We start from the raw sequence: 24,000 nt of genomic DNA, 5'->3' as shown, positions 1-24,000 counted from the left end.
ACTCCAGCTCTATTCAGTCGCCTACCGCTTGCTCAGAGGTGACCTTTGCCTAACATATAAGGCCATGCCAAACCCAGATTTGATGAATATGCTTCACCTCAAAAAATCTAGATCCATCAGAGCCACAAGGGCGGGAGACTTAAACCTTGACACGGCTATTAATAGGACGTGCTGGAGGGATAGATTCATCACCCAAAGACTCCCTATGCTGTGGAACAAAATCCCGGTACATGTGAGGCAGAGCACCTCGCTGGCCTTGTTCAAGAGAAATCTTGACCAATGGATGGGAGATCACAGATATACCCCAGGGATTACCTCAGTGTCACTGCTCGACAGAGGCACAGCAAAATAATGGGTATAGTTCCCCATACTAAAGGGGTGGCGTAAGCCACAAAAAATTGGCTAGGCTTGTAAATGCCCTCGGGCAGATAGCCTAGTATGAACCTATGAACCTATGAACCTATATGTATATATATATATATATATATGTGTGTGTGTGTGTGTGTGTGTGTGTGTGTGTGTGTGTGTGTGTGTGTGTGTGTGTGTGTGTATGTGTCTGTGTGTGTGTGTGATTGTAGATATATATATAAATATATATATATATAGATATATATATATATATATATATATATATATATATATATATATATAGGTTCATAGGCAGGTACTAGGCTATCGGCCAAAGGGCCTAAGTAAGCCTAGCCAATAAGGGTCCCTGGCTTATGCCACCCAAGAAAGTTAATTTCCTGTGCCCTTGTCAAGCAGAGCCATAGAAATGATCCCTGGGTGTATTTTCTATTTCCCATCCACTCATCAAGATTTTTCTTAAAGAGTGCTAATGAGGAACTTTGCTTGACATAGATGGGTAGCTTGTTCCAGAGTATAGGAAGCCTCTGGGACAGAAATCTATCCCTCCAGCATGCCCTGTTTACTGTGGTGACAAGGTTAAGGTCCCTAGAGTGTGTAGCTCGGAGGGATTGGGATTTCTTTGCATGTAGCATGTCCAACAGTTCTGGGTTTAACATAGCGTTATATGTTAGGCAGAGAACTCCTCAGAGTAGGTGATATGCTATGTAGTAAAGCTGGAGTTTTTTGAGACAGTCAGTGTAGGGCATCTGTTTGAGGCCAGTAATCCTCTTTGTGAGGTACTACTGTGGCCTTTCCAGCTGCTGCACATGTCTTGTGAGGTACATTCCAAAAGGGGCATTGTACTCTATAATGGGTCTAATGAATGCCGAGTAGAGAGGAACAATGACCTCTTTTTTCCTGGATGAGAACCCTTTTGTGATAAGGTGTGCCACATAGAAGGATTTCCTGACTACTCTAGCGATGTGATTATCAAAGTAGAGACTACTCTCCACCTGGGTCCCAAGGTCTCTTATCACACATTTGGCATTAAGTAGACTGCCATTTATGTGGTAGTTCATGGGTACAGAGTTTTTACCAAAGGAAATGATAATGCACATTTTGGCATTGAGCTTGAGGCCATGCTTCTGACACCAGGCATCTGTCTCAGTGAGGTCTTCTGTAGGCTGTCCACATCATTTGGGGACTCGACTATGGCTCCTAGTTTGCAGTCATCTGCAAACTTCATTAGCCAGAGGCCTTCTGTGTTAGCCTGTACTTCAGAGAAGTAGATACTCAACAAGAGAGGTCCCAGGACTGAACCCTGTGGTACTCCACTTGTCACTGATTTGAAGTCGGATTTGGAGGTCTGCAACTTTTACAGTGTGGGTTCTGTCAGTGAGCCAGTTGGCAACCCATTTTGTGACATAGGGATTTATACCTAGTTTAGTGAGTTTAGCTACAATTCCAGAATGAAGGATGGTGTCAAAAGCCTTGGCAAGGTCAAGATAGGCTGTGTGAACCACCTTACCCTTGTCTATGGCTTTGGGGACTATATCAAAGAAGTTGATCAGGTCCGGAAGGCATGATCTGCTATTCACAAACCCGAATTGGGTGGGGTCCAGAGTTTGGAGGTTACCAATGTCTTTGTTTATGAGTTCCATGATGGTACATTCCATGGCCTTGCAGACCAGGCTCATCAGGCTAATAGGGCGATAGTTCCCAGGATCAGTGGTGGCTCCTCCTTTGTGTAGTGGGATAACAGTTGCTGTGTGCCATTCAGTGGGCAGAAAGTCTGACGTGAGACTATGATCGATCATGGTGCTTAGGTGGGGAGCCAGTTCATTCTGAAGTTTGTGTAAAATGGAGCCTGGTATGTTGCCTGTTCCCATAGATGCTGTGTTTTTGGTTTTAGATAGTGAAGCTTTTACCTGCATAGATGTGATTACAGGGACTCTGCATTCTTCCTGTATAAATATGGGTTTTTATGGGGTGAGAGGGGGGTAAAGTTAGCACTGAACCTATCTGCCAGGATGTATGCAATATCAGTTGGTTCTGTAATTTTCGTGCTGTTGTGCTGTAACTCAGAGCAGACCTGGGTGTTGCCATTGAGACTCTTGACATAGCTATAGAATGCTTTGTGGTTGCTCTTAGAATCAGTGATGATTTTGTTTTTGTAGCTAACTTTGGAGGATTCTATAAGGGATCTCAGCTTCTTACTGAGGCTGACCAAGGAGCTCCTCCACTCATGGGACTTTGCTCTCTTTTGCAACAGTTTCTTCCTTCTGTTGTAGAGTTTGTTTATGGCAGGGGACCACCAGATTGGCTTCCTTTGTTGGAGGATAGTGTCTTGATTCTGTTTGGGATAGCACTAACCATGCACTCATGTAAGTGCTTATAGAGTGTATTTGTGTAGGATTCAGCAGTCATAACTGTATTGTCCATCTGCATGGGGGTCATGAAGTTCACCACTTCTGTCTTAAGAAGCGTGAAGTTGGCTGTGGAGAAATTATTTACCATGGTTTCCTTAATGGTGGGTGGGGGTGGGATGCGGATATTTAGGGTGATTAGCTTATGGTTGGATCTGACCAATGAGGAGTTGACTTCAAGTGTGGAACACCGGTCACTCATGTTGGTAATGACTAGGTCTAGGATATTGTTGCCCCTGCTGGGGGTGTAGATATGTTGATCCAGGGCATTGAAATTTATGAATTCCAGAAAGCGTTGAGTGAAGGAGTTGGTACATGAGTAGTTTTCCCAGTTAATGGTGGGGTAGTTGAAATCGACCATTTTTAGAGTGTTTGGTTGAACCCTAATATTTTCCAGTATATCAAGAAATGAGGAGTAATCCTCAACAAAGATCACCACACCAGCCAGGGACTGTCCGTTACAAACTGGAAGAACAAACAAAAAAACACACGTACAGTCCCAACACAGGAGCAGGCAGAGGCAGTTATAAAATCCAACGCATTTATTTGAAGAAAAAACAGGGATAAGCGCTTTCGCGTATTAGTACGCTTCTTCAGATCACAAAATGAAATAAAGCAGCCTTATTTAAAAATAACTAATTAGTCCAATTAATTCAAATCCTCCAATAAGCACTTCACATCAAATTAACCCTTAGTTAGACAGACTTCAGTGACATTGCTCCCTTATAAATCACAAGAGTTTATACATATAATTTAAAATAGACATATAAAATTCTAATAACAATATAGTCATAAAAACTCCTTTCCTAAAATGTTATGTGCATATATATATAAATAACTATAATCAAATAAATAAATAAATATAAATGGCAACTATAAATATAGATACAGGTATAATGCAATTAATATACTAACCTGGATTTAAACCTTAATTCATGTATAAAGTGTAATATAATAGCATACATCAAACATAAATTCCACAGACAAATACATAGATAAAGCATAGATAAAATCCATAAGTCAGCACCAATGTGTATGAGACTATTGACTATGATGTATATCTTCATCTACGGGACTTTAACACTGAGCGTAATGAGACATATGTATTAAGACCAGGCGGGTAGTGGGCTCTTAGTTTAAATACCCACTCTAATTCTTTTTGCTCCAGGTAACTCATATAATCTCCCCTTCTCTGTCCATGAGGTATTATCTGGAGTACTCTAAACTCAAAACCATGGTTATTACAAATAGAAACATGTTTAGCTAATGCATTTAATGGATTATTATTCCTAATGTTGTAAACATGGTTATAGATTCTTTGTTTAAAGCTCCTTTTGGTCATGCCTACATAGAATGCAGGACATGTGTGACACTTCGCTAAGTATACAAGTCCTGATGTATTACAATTTGCATAAAACCTAGGACTAAAGGAGAAGTCCAACTCTGGATGTATAAAAAAGAAATGAGGAGTGGGAATCCTGGGGCATGGTGGGGGATCTGTAGCAAGCTACAATTTGGATTGCAATCTTGCCCAGAGTTAGTTGCACTTGGATAACCTCTGATGCATTATGCTGCGCAACTAGCCTGGAGGTGTGGATATCCTTAATGAATATGGACACACTTCCGCCTTTGGTGTTCTGGTCCAGGGAAGATGGCCAAAAAGTGTGGTATGAGCTATAACCTGGTAATGCAGGGGTGTTGTCTAGAGCCTTGAACCAGGTCTCAGTCACTGCACAGTTATCAATGTTCTCTATTTTAAGGAGTGCCTCAAGTAAGTGCATTTTGAGATTTAGACTTCTAGCATTTAGTAGCATTATGCTCAGTTTTTGCTTGCCTGTTCCTGTTATGGTGGTGAATTTATCATTTGAACCTTGCCTAGAAAAGGCACTATGGGGGTGACAAGAACCTTAGCTAGTATCCAGAATCCCAGGGGCGACAGTTGAAGGCCATCTCTGGCAAAGCATCATGGCCTGTCGACCATGTCGTCCCAGGAAGACAGATACTGGATCCCTTTAGAATGACACCAGAAGCTTAGCCAATTGTTGAAGTCAATCATTTTGTCCTCGTACTGTGGTATAATTTTGGGCAATGGCAGGATGCTACTCAGGGCTAGGGTCATACCTGCCTGGGCTACAAGATCAGAGAGCTCTTCTATGTCTTTTTTCATGTAGTCCAGGGAGGTACATCTCAGGTCGTTCACACCAACATGAACAATGACAGAGTCATATTTGTACTTGTGGAGTGACCTGAGTGCATGGATTATGTGGCGGATCCTGGCACCTGACAGACAGCTGACAGTAACCTTCTCCTTATTTAGCCTGGTGAGTGGAACATCAGTGTGCCTGACTATAGAGTCACCTATGACTAGTGTGTTGGGTAAGTTGTTTTGCCTTATTATTTGTGGTTTATTTGCACACTGGCTCTGTGAGCTATGTGTCATTTGGGTTGTGTTGGGGGTGGAGGTTGCTTGTGTTTCTGCTTTGGAGATTTCTGTTGCTTAAGCAGATTATTATTGAGAGCCTCTGCAAATGTTTTTGTGTTTTTATGTGTGAATTTTTATGGTGTAGGTTTAGTGGGACTATGTGATGAGTGTGGTGTGGTGCAAGTGTTTACCTTTACCTCTTGACTGTCAATTTCAGTCTTAGTTGGAGAGAGCTTTACCTCCAGTTTGGCTAGATAAGTGCATCTCTCACAGTTTGTGGTGTTGGGTGGTAGGAAGAGAGGGTTGTCTGTTACATTGCCCCAAGATGGCCAGATTCATCAGATAGACAGGAGAGAACACTGGGAGCTGACCCTTGGATATGCCTGAATAAAAAACTACTTTCCTCTGGACAAGTGAGGAAAGTGAGTATAAGAGCTGTTTTTCTCTAAGCAAGCGAGGAAAGTAAGTACAAAAACTGTTTTCCTCTAGGTAAAGAGGAAGGTTGAGTGCTGTAGTAACTTGTAGCTTATTTAGTGCTAACAACAAGTTCTGAACAAGTGTTGAGCACGAATAAGCAAATTCAATTGCTAAAACTAAGAAGTTGTACCTGGATCTTGTGGTAGATAGGCTATCTAGTGCTTACCACTCCCACTGATAAGCTAGAATGCTTCCCTCCAACACAGAAAGGCTTGGAGGGCTCAGAAGCTTACAAACAGTCCTGGATACAACAAATCTGTATCTGGACTAGACTATATATATATATATATATATATATATGTAGGCATGTAGTCCATTCGGACATCACATCCACACTCTGTACCTCTTACTGCAACAAATCTGACCAAGGGCTGTGTAAATGGGAGTGAAGGGGCCCAAACTAGGGACCTCTTGTAGTTATTACCCTTATCCCTTCCTCCAAAGCAGAACTGTTCTGGCTAGCAACAAAATAATAAGGCCTGTCAAGTCCTGGACCCAGGGCTTATAAACTATGATCAAAACAATGTACCATTACACCATCTGAGCCCTGGAAAATAGTGCTGACATCCCAAACATATCAGTTAGTACATTCATCCAACAGCAGGGAAAGGTGTCTGTAGAATCAGTCAGGTAGTCTATACATACATGTATATATGTATGGAGATGCATACATGTGGACAAATATATACAATACATATATATATATATATATATATATATATATATATATATATATATATATATATATATATATATATATATATATATATATAGATAGATAGATAGATATACATCCACATTCATATCCACATATATATATATATATATATATATATATATATATATATATATATATATATATATGTGTATATATAAAGGTTAATAAATACATACCATATATATATATATATATATATATATATATATATATATATATATATATATATATATAAATATATATGTATGTATGCATAAATATACAGAAATATATGACAGCTACAAAGACATGCAATCAGAGGGTCATGCTGCTGCACACTGGAATTCTAAATCTGGAAATTCACTCACTGAAAGTATTCCTTAAAATGGGGAACAATGACATATGTGCTGTAACAGAGACCTGGATAAAGGCAGCAGGAAGTACCCCTATAATTAATTCCACAACTTTTGGCTGCAGAAAGTGGACTGAAGCTCCAAAGGTGGTGGTATTTTCATATTCATGAAGGATGCACACACCTAAAGAGTGGTAGACCAACATTATGCATTACAGATCCTGCATGCATAGCCGACATTGGGTAAGACAGTGGTTCAGGTTGTAACCTGTGATAGGTCCCCATACATGTCACAGGACTCACACTCCATGCCCATAAACACCCTGGAGAATATTAGTGTCCAACCATAACTTTATAATACTGTTTGACTTCAACTACCCCGCCATTAAGCGTGAAAGCTACTCATGTACCAATTCACATGCCCATCACATCGACCTGGTCCTTCCTAACATGGGTGACTGTTGCTCTACGCCAATAGTCAACACCTCACTTGTTATATCTGAACACAAAGTAATCACCTTTGGAAATCCACAGCTGTTCTACCCCTACTGCACAGGTAGCCACCATGAAAAGCCTTTCCAAAGCTAAGTATGGCTTCATAAAATCAGAGGTGGATAACCTCACGACAGCCATTGAAATGGAGACTAGTTGTATGACAGCTGACTCAAACATTGATGCACTATGAACACCTACACAAATGCTTGGATACCGCCTTACCCAATACAACCAGGGCCCTCACCTCCAAAAAAAGGAAGCGGATCTGGTGGTCCCCTGCCACAAAGAAACTGTACAACAGAAGGAGGGAACCGATATGGAATAAGGTGAAGTCCCAGGACAGGAAATAAATCCTTATCAGCCTCAATGAATAGTTGAGAGCCCTCATCAAATACTACAAAGTAGCTGTGAGTACAGACTTGGAGCACATAGTAAAGACAACCACCAGGTCTCATACTTTTATGTAAATAATCTCCATGGCAATACCAAGAATTGTTCTGAGCTACTAGACAATGGTACCTCCCAGACTGAGTCAACAAATATTGCCAATATACTGGCTGGCATCTTGAGTGCAAACATTACCTTTCAACCCCCCCCCTCAAAGGACCAATCACAATACAAGTACACCACCAGGCACACAGTATTATTGCAGCACAGGTTATAACACTACTGTCGAAGGCCAAGAATACAGCTTCTATGGGACATGAGAATATCCCTGGCTGTGTTCTACATGTACTGCAGAGTAACCTGGCACCTCACCTGTGTGCCCTGTTCAAGCACAGCCCCACCTTAGTCTTTTTCCCTACTGAATTGTGCACGCTGCAGTCAACCCTTTTCCACAAACAAGGTGTAACTACAGACCCTAGGAAATACCGCCCCAACTGCATGACAAGTCAGTTATGCAAAGCTATGGAATGCATCATCCTGCACCTAATAAACAGGCATATGGGAATCTGCAGAATCAGGATTTCACACAGTTTATCTTTGTGAAGGGTAGGTCATACCTGCTCATTCAATCTGGTCAACCTCTTGCCATCAGTAACCTGAGCTATGGATGAAGGCATGCAGACACATACAGCCTACACTGATCTGGCCAAAGCCTTGGATAACATTCCCCACTCACTAAGCTCGGCATCAATACCTATATCACAAGGTGGGAACAGAAGCACAAACACAGGGGTAGATTGGACATACTGCTGTCATACATTGAGACAGTTGCAGATGTCACTGGGTTTGTTGTAACATCCTTTATGAGGAATATGAAGTTGGTAATACCAATAGATGTGAGTATTTACTGACTGCATTTCCCAGAGCCCACAACTGATTTACCAAGGACACTAACTATCTGGTGAAAACAAAACATGACAGGCAGACTTGTGGCCAGTCTGTGGACAGCATGCCAGTGGAGCGGTATGTCAGAGATATAACACTGTGAGTCATGATGTCACACACTAAATGCATATCCACATAAACCCTGTCAATCTGTCAATCCACCATGGGTATAACAGCACTAATGACATAGAATCTGTTCACAAATCTGGGAATATATCCCCCATGTGGGTTGACTGTCTCCAAATGTCCTGTCCCATGATGTATTGCCACCCACTATATGTGAATCTGTAGGCCACCACTTCTGTAATGTCCCTCACACAGGCAAGGAAATGGGGCAAGGTCCACATTAAGGAATGTCCCATATGTTGGAACTAGCAGCAGTGTCAAGGCCCACAGCACAATTCAATGTGGGCACCTACATAGTGGTATGGCCGTAGCAATAACTGACATCTGCACATCTGTAGAGAGGACAGACAGAAAGTAGAGAGTCAACAAGTTAAGCATTAGGATGAATGTTTTGAAAGATACACATCTGAAACTGAAAGGTATGCCATTACTACATGACAGAAGTTTTCAATAACATGTCCAAAGAACATAGTAGTCTACAGTTAATATCAATATCTCAGATCAATATCCAATAGGAGATACATATAAACATGCAGCTCAAACAGCTAGAACAACATACTCAGTATGCAGAGTCCAGCTTTGCATGCAGGGCTGTATGGTTGCAATACTACAATCTGCAAACTACTCTTACTTGAAAAAGCACTGTTAAAAGTACTAACAAAATGATACCATATGTGTTAAACTATTTCTGTCAACAAGTGCTCTGTAGCTGATGTAACATTACTAAAGATGTCATTACCCTGCTATTTTATCAGACTGGAATGTGATCACTGGTTATCAGGGCTAAGCTATGCTTATCAGGTTTCAGCATTGCTTAAATATAAATGCTAAGCAGATTTGCTCAATGGTAAGCGAAGCCTACATGGTATAAGTGCCTAATCATTTAACCGTATGTTAGCACTGCCTACCATTGGGCAAACCCACTCAAAGCTGCCTTAAACACTCTGTATCCAACAGTCCTTGGCTGCCTTGCAACTAAATAAACAGCCCTTGCAGGACTTGAACCCGGGACCCTGCACACCACAGCCTATACAATTTACCAGTAATGTATGTATGTATACAACTATATGCATATGTGTATATATATATATATATATATATATATATATATATATATATATATATATATATATATATATATATATATATATATATATATATATATATATATTACATATATATATATATATATATATATATATATATATATATATATATATAAACCTATGAGCCTATAAGGTACTCTTGCGGCCTGTCCAGTTGTTGCAGGTGTCTAGTGAGGTACATGCCAAATGGGGCATTGTACTCGATGATTGGCCTAATGAGGGAAGAGTGGAGGGAGACAATGACCTCTTTCTTCCTGGATGCAAAACCCTTAGTAATGAGATGTGGCACATAGAAGGACTTTCTGATCACAGTGGCAATGTGATGGTCAAAGAGAGGTTGCTGTCAACCTGTGTTCCTAGATCTCTTATAACGCCTTCTGTGTTCAGTGGACTACCATTGATGTGGTAATTCAAGGGAACCGGGTTTTTCCCAAGGGGGTAGGGTGACACATTTTTTGGCAGTGAACTTAAGGCCATGGTTCTGACACCAGTCGTTGGTCTCAATGAGGCCTTTCTGTAGGATGTCAACATCACTTGGGAAGTTAATAATAACTCCCAACTTGCAATCATCTGTAAACTTTGTCAGCCAGAGTCCCTTCATGTTGGCCTGGACTTCAGTGAAAGTAGATACCAAACAGGACAAGACCGACACTGTGAGACTCCACTTATGACTGGTTAACAGTCTAACTTGGAGTCATGTTAATTATAGAGGAGAAAAAAAAAACATAAGAGTAAAAGGAGATGAAGTGTGTATTGCCAGAGTTGAGGGAAAATGGATATTTGGTTATAGTGTGTCTGTAAAATTCATTTAGACTTACATGGGAGTTGTTATATTGTAGGTATAGGAGGGTTTCTATTGTGTTGGTAAGAGCTAATTGGATATTTGTCTTATCTAATTAGTGTGTTGGTATTAGCTACTTGGATGATGGGGATGAATGTGAGGAGTTATGATTACTATAAATGTCATTGATAGGAGGTAGATGGAAATGGGGGTAGGGTAGCAGAGAGAGCCTGAGTGAAATGAGGGAGAACAGAGAGGGATTGACCTTGCTTGGTACAGCTTAGCCCAAGAAACAATCGGTCAGTAAGTCGCCATGTTTTCTGTGTTACACTTTCCCTTTATAAATTGATTTAATTTCAAAAATTAAACTAGTAAATGTTTCTAGTAGAAGTTGTAAAGTTTGCAAGTGAGGAGATTGGAATCAACAGAAGTTTTAGGGCTATGGGGGGGGGGCACCCCAGAAAAGCAGTAGAACAAGGAAAAATTAGTAAAAGAAAAACACTAAGTTATTCTTATTAACAAAGAGATATTTTGCGACACTGTATTTGAGACTGTTTTTTTCCATGGAAATATTTCTTGGAGAATATGAAAAAAAAAGAAAAAACGTAACCCATGGAATCTTTATGTGATAGAAGCATTTAACAGGGAAACAAAATAAAAAAATGAATGTACAGTTTCAAACACAGGTAGAAAGACTTTGAAAAGACATTTGAAAACTTTGCATAAAGAAACTGGACATTGCAAAAGTTTATGGCAAATGGGGTGTATGGACTGGTGGTTGGGATTGTAATATTGTGTTAAAAATAGAAAGATAAAAAATATTCATTTGCCAAGCATGATAAATGTAGAGGGGAATAGAGGTGCCGTAAAATACTGAGGACAGCTGAAAACATTTTTCTTTTTAGTGGGAAAGAAGGACATTTGATATGTAACTGTGACAAAAGAAACTGTTATATTGGTGGGGAAATGGAACATGATCCAAAAAATGTGAAATGAAATGTTATAAATGTAACAAAATTGGGCATCTATGGATGGATTGTAACAATGAAAATAACAATGAGGAAAGGGAAAAAGAAAGAGAAGAAAATGAATTTTAGAAGTAGTAGAAAGAGAAGAAAAAATAGATGAAGAAAAAATAATAAACAAGACACAGAGGTAAGTTCTAAAATAAGTGATGAAAAAGACATACATTGGGAGGTAGTAAAAGGGTAAAAAACAAAAAAATAAATTTAAACGGATAAGTACAAAAGAAAAAAGAAAGTAAATGGACAAAAATATATACAGCTAATGATTGAGAGCTGGTGTTATGGTTAAGTATTTCACTCATAGACACAAGGTACAGTGCTTAATTCTCACCTTTGGGAGGGAAATTGGCTAGACATAGAATGGATATTAAAAATCTAGCCTAGTAATTAGCTATAAACTTAGGAAATCGTGACTCTAAGGAAAAGGGAAATGTAAGTTTGAGTGATTTCTGTATATGTGAATAGCATTACAAACATAAGAAAAAGAATATGGATTTTGGAATGGTGTGATACACGTGATATAGGTATAATTATATTAGAAGACACAGGATTTGTAACAAATGAAGAAGAATGAAGAAGAATTACAAACAGAGAAACTATGGGGAGGAAAGGTAGCCTGGAATTTAGGAAATGAGAGATGTTCTGAAATGGCTGCTCTCTGTAGAAATACTTTAGCAAAAATGGGAAGGATAACTACTGCAGATTTAAAATGGAAATAACAAGTATATAGAATTATAACATTATATGCATTTACTAATTATAAAGAATAAGAAAGCTTATTTCATCAGATTTTAGACTATATGGTGATAAATATGAATATTGTAATAACAGGAGACATTAATTGTGATTTAAGAGGCAAGAGTAAAAAGAAAGGAAATGATATAATAAGAAAAAATGCTAGAAGTTATAAGATGGGTTAAGTTAAAACTTTGGGACAATAATTCATGGACTTACAAAACCAGTATGTATATAAATGAACTAGATTATTTTATAGTATCAGAAGGTTTACTTATAATAGAATGGGAAGTAGTTGAAACAGGATTTTCTGATCATCTTGCAATATGGCTAGAGATAACAAACAATGAATATATAAAAATAGGCAAAGAAATAAAAAGTATAAATAAGAAAGCATGGGATGAAGAAGGAAAGAGATTAGCAATATAGTTATGGAAAGATCATATTATTGTGAGAACCTTTTATAAAAATGGTCTGAATGATTTGTAATATTTAAAAAAACATAAAAAATGTTTTTACAGTGGCAATATGATGTGAGAAAGGTTGAGGAAGAAAAATATAAAAGAACATAATGATGCTTTGGGAGATTTAGCACATAATGATAGAAAGTATTTTAACAAAGAAAAAGAAGTATATGAAAGAAATAAAAAAATACAAGAACGGTTATATAAGCAAATATAGGAAAATAGAAGAATTACTGAGTTACTTAAGCAGTTTAGTAAAGGAAGATGGCAGTGTAATGAGAAAAATAAAAAAATGTAAAAGGAGACAGAAAGAACTCAGGAAAAGATTATGAATAGTGCAGTACAATATGTACAAGAAATGTTTAAAGAAAAAAGAAGGTAGTGAATAAAACATGGAAAGTAAAAAGTTAACAGAAAAAGAGATTAAAGAGTTGGAAAAAGATATTTCTTTAACATAGCTAGAGAAAGTATTAGGACAAGTAAATATAGATTCTGCTGCAGGATCAGATGGAATAGGGTATGAAATGTCTAAAATTTTAAGGGACTGGCAATATATATACATATATGTGTGTGCGTGTGTGTCTGTATATATATATATATATATATATATATATATATATATATATATATATATTTATTTATTTATTTTTTTTAAGATTTTGAATGAAAATTTAAATGAAGATTTTATGTGTAAGGAATTATATAGTTGAATACTTAAATTCACTTGGAAAAAGGAAGATAGAAGACAATTAAAAAACTGAATAATAATAATATAATAATTATAATATATTTATGAAAATAATACAAAAAGATTTGAAGCTAAAATGTAAAATATTATGGAAGATAGTGTGTGTGTGTGTGTGTGTGTGTGTGTGTGTGTGTGTGTGTGTGTGTGTGTGTGTATAGAGTTGTCAAGAATTATTAATGATAGTTAGATAAGTGGTAGATGATATTATGAATAGAAAAGAAGAAGTGAAAATTGTGATAGGAGACCTTAATAGGGCATTTGACATAACTGGATATGAAATCTTATGGGTAATAATGAAATAATATAGTATAAATGAGAAAGTTAAGAAATTACACATGTCAGCATATATTAATAATAAAGTAAAATACTTGTAAATGTCAAATTAATCCAAGAGGTACATATGAAGTGTGGTGTAAGATATGAATGTCCAATAAGTTGAATACTCTTTGCATTTGTTATGAATGTGAAATAAATTACAAAATGAAGAGACACGGTATATAACACCTGAAGGGTTAAGAATTCCAGTTCTGTTAACATGCACAGATGACATTATAATAATTGCAAAAAAAAAATAAAAATAAAATTTGGATAAACAAAGTAACAATTTGCACAAATGAATGTCTAGAGGTGATATGGATGGCTTTAAATAAAGAGAAAAGTAAAGCTTTAGGTGATGTAGTAAAGCTGGGATACATATATTTTGCAATTAATTATATTTCTGTGTTAGGTGTAAAATTTGGGAATAAAGATGTAAGTATAATTCGATTGGAGAAAAGAATAGAAATAAAATAAACCTGTCTTTTCTGGAGAACATAGAAATTATCATTCAGAAAAAAGGCTTATTTGATAAATTCAGTACTGCTGGGAAAATGGCATACTTAGCAAGTGTATTTATGCTGTCAACAGGAGCTGAAAAGGAATTATTGCAGACATTTTTTATTTATATGAGGTTCTAGATAAAACCCAGTTAAAAAGGAGTTATGTGTGTAAATAAAGAAGCAGGAGGTTTGGGGTTAATAAACACAATGTGGTATATGCTGCTTCATTAAATTTGTACAAAGTGTTAAAGTGGATAAATTAAAAAGATGAGAGATTAGTAGTCAAACTGTCTAAATAAAAGTATGATAAATTTTAGGGAATGGTAAAAAGAGTAAAAGAGAAAAAAATGTATAAATAAAGAAATAAAATGTTACTAAGAAAAAAATAGTTTTGTGGAAAATAAAAATTGATGATATAGAAAAAGAGAAAAGTACAATATAAGAATATAGTTATAAAACATTACTATGTAAAACCATGGGAAAATATAACGGAGAAAAAAATTAAAGCTATAAAAATAAGAAGTGAATGGTAAAATCAGAAAGTAGAATGTCAATATTTTTGTGGAGAATGATAACAGATAAATTGCCAGTAAAAGTAAATATGCTGTATAAAAAGAAAAGTGATAGAATATGTTTGCATTGTCAGGAAGAAAACTCCTTAGAACCAATAGTATGGAAAACCACAGCAGCCAATTCCTTTAAAATTTATTAGTGCTTTCGTCCATTCACAATAAATGTGAACTTCTTCAGATACAATTTGTTACAAAGTATCCATATTTAAATACCCGCCAAAAACATTAATGACATCACAAATTACTTTTCTAAAAGAGACAAGACTTAAGTACAATTACATGGGTCTAAAGTCAACCATTAACCCATATTCTAAAATACAAGTAAACATAAACAAACAGCCCTAAAATGTTATAAACTCAACCCTATACTCCTGAACACCCCCACTTTAAAGATCATGTAGTAGAAAAATCAGGGCACTGGGGTACAATCAGTGATTGCAAAGTCATCCCCAGCAAAACAGAAGGCCCACAGTATAAACCACTGGTTGCCACAATCAGTGGCAAGCAGTGATCATATAAGTATCTAAGGTCAACAGAGACCAGGCCGAAGACCTGGAAGTTGACTGGAAAGAAAGCACAAGAGTTTAAGCAAATACTCAGGGCTTTAGCACTTCAGGAAGTAGAGGAAGTACTGGAAGAATGGCAGGGCTCAAAACAGCAGCATGTGCGAGGACTACAGAACAGATATGCAGGTATAGAACTAAGGTACATATGGAAGGCTTTTGTTGGAACGCAGAAATCCAGGAAGTCATTAAGAGAAAGAAGGAGTGCAGGAAAAAGTGGGAGATAGAAAAGATGGACCAGACTAAGAAGTAGTACTTGTTGGCAAACAAAGAGGCTAAGAGAGCATTTGCAGTTGTGAAAAACAAGGCATCAGAGTCACTTTACCAGCTTCTGGAAAGTGACTCAGTAGATGGCACAAAGAAACTCTTATCAGGATTCAAGGCAAAGTCATCAGATATCCTTTATAAGGGATGCCAGCAACAACCTGCTCACCAGTCCACAGAACTCCAAATGCAGATAGAGGGAACACTTAAAGCAGCTTCTGAAAGAGAGAAACCCACAGAAGCTGTACTACCCCAGATACAGCCCATGATAAGAGAAGAACAGGACCCCAGCATAGAAGTAAGAACAATAGTAGTTCTCCCACTTCACATCCAAACCTATCATCCATACCAGCAGAACAAAACCTCTTCTTACAGCCTGCCCCAACTAGCACAATATATAAATATCTAAATAGGCTTAAACCCACAACCCTGGCCGCTGACAAATTACCTGCAGAATATCTAAAGATCACAGCCAAAGCCATCTCTTACCCAGTCTCTATGCTCATTAACCACTCTTTTCAGAACAACACATTCCTTCTCTGTGAAAAATTTTGCATATAATACCACTCCACAAAGGAGGTATCTAATTACTGTCCAATTGCCATTCTATCCCCCTTATGTAAAAACTTAGAATAATGTATACATTCCCAAATAATGCACTATCTCCTCACTAAAATACTGCTAACCAACACCCAGCAAGGATTCCTTCCCAATCACAGTACTACCACAGCCCTTATTAGCTTTACCAACACAGTAAACCAACATCAAAATAATGGTAACCTTGTATCCACTGTATTCCTAGATCTCTCCAAGACCTTCAATACTGTCTCCCATCCCAAACTGCTTTCTTTTCTCTCTCTCTGATCTTAATCTCAGCCACTCCACACTAGCATGGTTTTGAGACTATCTAAGAACTGCCAAAAAGCAGTAAAATGGCAAAACTCCTTATCTCCCCTCCTACTTGTCACCCTAGGGGTCCCCCAAGGATCCATTCTTGGACCTATTCTTTTCAACATATTTATCAACCAACTCCACAAAGCTACTAGCATGCCACTCTAGTCCAGTACATCAACAGGTCCACTCTAATCTGCTCTGCCCCATCACTCCCTCAACTCCAGGAATTGACACAAGAATCCTTTGCCACTGTTGAACCTGGTTAGCCAACTCTCAACTAATACGTAACCCCAGTAAAACACAGCTAATGATATTCTATCCCACTAGAGCCTTAGACCCCATACCACCATTCACAATATTCTCGGCCAATAACACTCCATCATACCTGTCCAACACCCCAAACTTATAAGGGTTATCATAGATCACAACATGAGATTCAATATGCACATTGCACAGGCAATAAAGAAGATCCATAAAAAAATCAGAACCCTATATAGATACAAAAAGTGCTTCACCAATGACAGTAAAGCTACCATCGCAAGAAGCCACCTACTATCCACACTCCTATATGCCTCTCCCATACTCATCAACCTAAACAAAGCAGACTTTAAAAAACTAAACACCTGCTACAATAAAATAGCTAGGCTTGCTACTGACTCACCCTTCAGGACAAATCACTGCATAGCAATCAAGCAACTATCCTGGCTAGAATTACCCAACCTGCTCACATATAACCAGTTTACAATAGCCAAGAAAATTCTATATTAGCCTGATAGAGTTCCTGCTCCTAAAGGTCTACTTAATATTTACTCTAACAAACGCCTGTTAAGATCCACTAGTAAAGCACTGGTAGGCAACACAGGCAAACATAAGCAAAAGCAACAATAGCTTTGGGAACGCCTTGTTTTTCATTTCTGTTGCAAAAGCATGGAATACCATCCCCATAGATATTAGAACCACTGAAAACAAAAATAATTAAAAAAAAAAAAAACTCCTCCGGTCCCATTTACATAGTTCTTGTTTATGTAATTGTTCTGACCTTTAAGTAGCTTCATTTAATTAGATCATATCATACCCTAACTTTATATGAAAGCTTGCAACAACTCCTTTCTATACTCTTAATGAATGTATGTTTACTGTACTAGCCACTGATGAATGTAACCAAATGACTGATCAAAATGTCCTTTCAACTGTATTGTTTACTGTAACACACTGTGCTCCTTATAGTATAATTACTTTTTGCTCCTTTCTTTGCCTTGAAACTGTACGTTAACTTTTGACTCCGTACTGCACTTTATTAACATGTGTATTGCATTTACTGTATTTGTTGTACTAATCTTTGTGGAGCTTTTCTACCCGGGCCTCCACTGAAAATTGGATCCATGCCCAGTTGGACTTTGCGGGTAAACAAATGTAAAATAAGTAAATAAAATAAAAATAAATAAACAGCGCTAAGAAAAATTAAGCAAGGGAAAGCGGCAGGCTAAGATGAAGTCACAGCAGATATGATCAAGATGTTGGGTGAGATATGTAGGTGAGAAATTGCTCCTGAGGGTATTCATATGGAGAGAAAGCCATATCCCAGATGACTGGAGAATAAGCGTACTAGTGTCAGTGTACAATAAAAAGGGGACATTTGCAGCTGTGGGCAGTATAGAGACATCAAACTCCTGTCACATTACATGAAAGTTCTGGTGAAGGTGATAGATAAATGAATACATAGTGCAGTAGAATGAGAGATGGGAGACAAACAGTTCAGATACAAATCAAGATGTAGACAACAGACAAGATGTTTGCAGGTAGGCAGATAGTTTAGAAGAAGCTAGAGATGATGAAAGAGCCCAACTGAGCATTCCCGGACTTGGAGAAAGCATATGAAAAGTCACAACAAAGCTGATTTGGGCAGTCCTGCCATGATTCTATGTCTCAGAAACATTAATAGAATTAGTGCAGGCTATGTACAAGAACCCAATGACACAGGTATGAACAGTACTTGGATTCACAGAGAGACTCCCAGTGGGAGTAGGTGTATATCAGGGTTCAACTCTGAACCCACTACTGTTGATAATGGTAATGGACTATACTACCAAACATGTCTGAAGGGACAAATCAACAACATTACTATATGTAGATCGTGTGGCATTACCAGCAGACTATGAACAAGAACTTCAACAAATGATAGGGAAATTAAATGAAATGTAAAACTGAAGGCATATGGAATGAAAGTGAGTACAGATAAGACAGCTGTAATGGCAGCAAACGGGGGAAATCAGAAGAAGCTGAGAAGTCAGATGGAAGGGAAAATAGTGGAACAGGTTAACAGCTTCAATTAACCGGGATGTGTGTGGTAGAGGAGAAGGGAAGTCTGAATGAGGTGATCAAAGCCAGAATCCAAGGGACCACAGCCAACTGGCACAGAGTGTCATAAGTAGTGCTTGACAGAAGAATGCCAAAGGAGCTGAAATGTAAGGTGTACAAGACAGTGGTGTGACCAGTACTATAGTATGGAACAGAAATCTGGGCAGTGAAGGCAGAGCAGTTGAAGAAGCTAGAGGTGATGGAGATGAAGTACCTATGATGGGTGGTAGGGTGCACACTTTTGGACAGAAGAAGTGAGGACATCAGAGCAGAAGCCAAAGTAGCACAAATTACAAAAAAGGTCAAAGAGAACAGATTACAGGGGTTCAGGCACAACTGCAGGAAAGCAGAAGATAATCTGCTGAGGAAGATTTGAGACAGACAGGAAGAAGGCAAGAGGAATTGACAACATCCATCAAAGAGATGGATGGATTGTGCAAGAGGAGACCTCTGACAGTCAGGCGTGGCTGTCAAAGAAGGTGGAAAAGTGTCAGTGAATTGAAAGAGAGCGAGACTGATGCCACACCCTAACTCCCTCGACAAAAAATGGAAAAAAGGGGGTTGATGATGATGATGATCACTGAAATCAGGCCTTAGCAAGGAATGATAAGAGACTGAATGCTGCTGAAGTAATAACAACCTGATGAACTGACTCTCTATTAAAATGAAGACATTTTAACAATTAGCTTGTACAGCAAACAACGCCTAACATGCCAATCAACTACCTCACCAAAAATAATGAGTTACCATGACGTTAAATATGAAGGACAGAAACACTTACTTAAATAAGGACAACACACACACACACACACACACACACACACACACACACACACACACACACACACAGACACAAACACATACCAGATTTCCAACCAACAAAGTTTCATCTGAGATCCTACTTTACCTTACTCGATGGGCTTGCTGCTATCAGAAAGGAAATTCATGACCTCAGTGAAACAATCGAAAATACTAAAAGATGGACTCTGGAGGCTGAGTTGTTGTTATTAAAAAATGCACCTAGCAGTCAAGAAGAGGAAGAGCTGAATGTGACAGGGTTCCTGAAAAAAAAAAACATTGCTGATATGCAGCTGAGCCGCATGCCTTTCTATTGCCTTGGGGATTTAGGGATGGCAGCATCCAAACCAGCATGATGGAACAGAGTACCGATTTGCAGTTTAAATCAGGATGCCCTGGCCAGACCAGGACATATGAGAACTCTGACTCATCAACCTTCGGGCGGCGCAGTGGTGCAGCGGTTAATGCTGTCACCTCACAGCAAGAGGTTCTCCGGTTCGATTCTTGGCTGGGGTGCCTTCTGTGTGGAGTTTGCGTGGGTTTCCTCCCACATTCTAAAGACATGCTTCTAGAGCATTTCTCCCCGGGCCTCCACTGAAAACAGGATTTTTGGAACGTAGTCAGACTTTCCCAGTCAATAAATAAATAAAGAAAATAAATTTATATACAACAGGATTGGCATTTTTTGTTGTTTTCTCCACTCCTTTCTTGCCTCTGGACATAGTTCCCATTAATTCATTTACTTCTGACATACATGCCTTCACAGCTTTGTCACATCAATGTATTAGGCATATTTCCTCCTTTCCATGAGAAAATTATTCTTTGATACATTGCTTATGGTGTAACCATGCAAGGTAAATGGTCAATGACCCAGTGACTCCATCATCCTGCAAGACATTTTTTAGCTGACTTTCATCCTGCAGTGTCAAAACAGTGTTGCTCTCAACAGAGTATTTACTAAGCAGCATTTCTGAACCTCCAACCCCAGTTCTGTATTCCAAGAGGACACCAGTGACTAGTTTCTCTACCACCTATGAAATAATGAACTTGCAATATGGCATACCATTTAACATGATGATTCATAATGGACAGGTGGGTGAAGGAGAAAGTGCTGTCAACAATGACTGCTGTTGAGTGTTATGGTTATTGTTTTGGTTAAACTGTGAGACATCTACATTTACAATTTAAATCCCATGTTGTATCTTTGTTTAATACATGAATAACAAAGTGCAAAACACACACACACACACACACACACACACACACACACACACACACACACACACAGTATCCAATGCCTGCACTTAAAAAAAATTGATATATTTCTATATGACACATTGCTAGGACTGGTAGGAAAATGTTTACATTTCTTCTAAATGTTGTCTGCCCTACCACATTATTCTGCCTAGCAACTACAGCAGAGGTTGCCCTGGGCATATTTTCAGCTCCAAATTAAAAACAGATTGGTACTGTATATTTACAGTTGCTGATTTCTGTTCTTTTTACTATAACACACGCATCTCTGTTCATTTTTCTGCATTACTAATACTGGCAAGTCATATAAGGATTCCAAAAGGAAAGTACTGTCATTTCTTTAATTTATTTTAAGTAGTTTTATGAAGCAGTCTAATAATCTTTACAAGAGTTTTCTTTTCTTTTTTTTTTTCAGAAGTGCACTTTACCTCAAAAGACTGTTCCCTGTGTGTCAAAACTGAGTTAAATAAGTAAACAGCATTTTCTATTACAAGCCTTTATTTTCCAATGTTTTATTTGAAGGAACTATGCATGTAAGACATATGGTTCTTATTATAAGACCAAGAGTCCCTCTCATGAAAACAATTGACACAATTATCCAAGGTTTGTTGCTAATGTGCTAAACACTGTCCATCACACTGTTAGTCACTTCAATTATGTCTCAGAACTTGTCTGGGAAATGATTTGGGAGTTAGCATAAGAAAGTGAAATATGAATAACACATTCTTTTTTTTTTTGGTGTATTAATGTTACCCTGACATTTAAAACTCACTGAGCCATGAATTATGTATGTGTTCATGCTCTACTCCCACTCTGCTGTGTCAGTGAAACAGTACTGGTCTTATATACCCATGTTCATTAACATTCTCAGATGACTTGAAATAATTAAAATAATAAATATCCTACTTGTTCTATGCAGTAAGAACAGATCGTTTATGTAATATAACCATCAGACTAATGAATATAGAGAACAGTGTATACTATGCGGTCTCCCAGAACTGGAAAGTAGAGGTGGTACATTCAGCAATAATCTTGTTCATGACGTTGGCTGAGCAGAGTCTAAATAAACAGGAGAAATCTTTGCAGGATAAAAGTTGTGGCTTTCATTACAGAGCATCCACTACCATATACAGTGACTGAGGGATTACAGGTCCAGTGATCACCATCAGACAAGAAGGGGCAAACATTAACAGATAAATAAAATTCAGCTTATAGTCCTGAGCTATGTGGATAATGAGTGAATACAATCTCATTCACATTTTAATTTATAATGGAATATCAAAACATGTTTATTTTTCATATAGTTTTGATCTTGCATGCCGATAGATGCTGATATTCAGTGAATCCAGGTCTGTACCAAATGCATTAAAGGCCATCATCACTGAGATCAATATATCTCAACCTCCATCAAAATCTAGTCCATCAAGTATAAACAAAGCCACTGTATTGGCAAGAAAGTAGCCCCTCAGCATGCCCACACCTCTGTGTTTCTAAAATTATTAACGCCAAGACTGAAAAACTGTGAGGGGGTAAAGAGAAATGTGCTTATCCCCACTGTTACACATTTTTGCCATAAAGGGAGCTCTAAAAAAATTGAGATTAATGAACCTAAATAATTCCCATGAACACAAAGAGTCAGGATAAATAAAACTATATATGTGCTCTAAGTCACCTCAAAAAATTATAGCCTTACCATAAGTTATTATAACATTTGTTGAAGTAATTATGTAATACAATAATGTAATTTGCTGCAGATCAGACTATCGTGGAACTTGCCACCTCTATGTGTTTTGTAGACTTACAGCACTTCATTAAGTTTTATTACATAAAATAATTAAATAATTTGGGGCAAACAAACAGCTACAGCCTTAAAAAAAAAAAACAGCTCACAATGAACAGTGAAGCTCAACTTAATGTCACACTCAGTAGTTTTTGTCAGAATGACTTAAAGAGACATGCATAACGTGTTCAGCAAAATAATTGCTTTATTCATTCAAATGCAGTTTCTTCTCAGAGAGAATACAAATGTGTGTTGTGTGTTGTGTGATGGACCGCTTGCATGACAAAGTTAATACAACAGATTCATACTTATAAAACAATAAGAAACATAGCATTCTTCTGCAGAAGTGTATACTTGTAATTTCCTTTCTGCAGAATGCATCATAAAGAAAAAAAGAAGAAAAATACACATATGCAAACTTAAGCCTTAAAATGCTGCTTTGAGTCGAAGGGTGAGACAATACAATTTATATCTAGGAATATGATCCTTACAGCAAATCAAGATAATCCTGGGGACTAGTTAGGGTTTAAATACTCTAAACGGTGATATCACTCACAAATCACTGTATACAATACAAATACTGCAATCCATCAAGATGGCAGTATAGTATAGTACCAGAGGTGCTATGCTGCAAAGAAAAGAAAGAAACCCGAATCTGAATCATTTCATAACTTTCAGGCATACCAAGTGGCCCTGAGAAAATTAAGTAGCTTCATTTCCTTAAGATTTACTAGACAAAAGGATCCATTAAGAACAAATGTCTGTTTCAAAGCTAACACAGGCATATGTCTGGTTATACAATTTACTCAGGATAGAGGTTTAGATAATAAAACTCAGTCTTACGGAACAAAACCAATTGGCAGTTCATAGCTAACCCCTTTTTGCTGCAGTGCTAAATTTATCAATAAGCAGCTACCCTTATAAAGTAAAACAGCTACCAAATTATATTATATTTTCCTTCTATACCATGTAAAATAGATACAAAAATCCATAAATCTGAATGGCAAAGATTCCCAGAAATGGTATCACAGAAAAGCACCACTGTAGAAATATATTGTAGCTTTTTCAATACAAAATAACTATGACTTCAAATGTGCCAGCCAAGAAAAATTGATAGTGAATGTTGCCTGATATTCCAGGAGAGCACAGGGTCAGCTGTCCTTGA

This window comes from Protopterus annectens, chromosome 7.part1, assembly GCF_019279795.1.
Source record: "Protopterus annectens isolate FY-2018-M chromosome 7.part1, PAN1.0, whole genome shotgun sequence".
NCBI lineage: Eukaryota > Metazoa > Chordata > Ceratodontiformes > Protopteridae > Protopterus > Protopterus annectens.
This window is presented reverse-complemented; position numbering follows the sequence as displayed.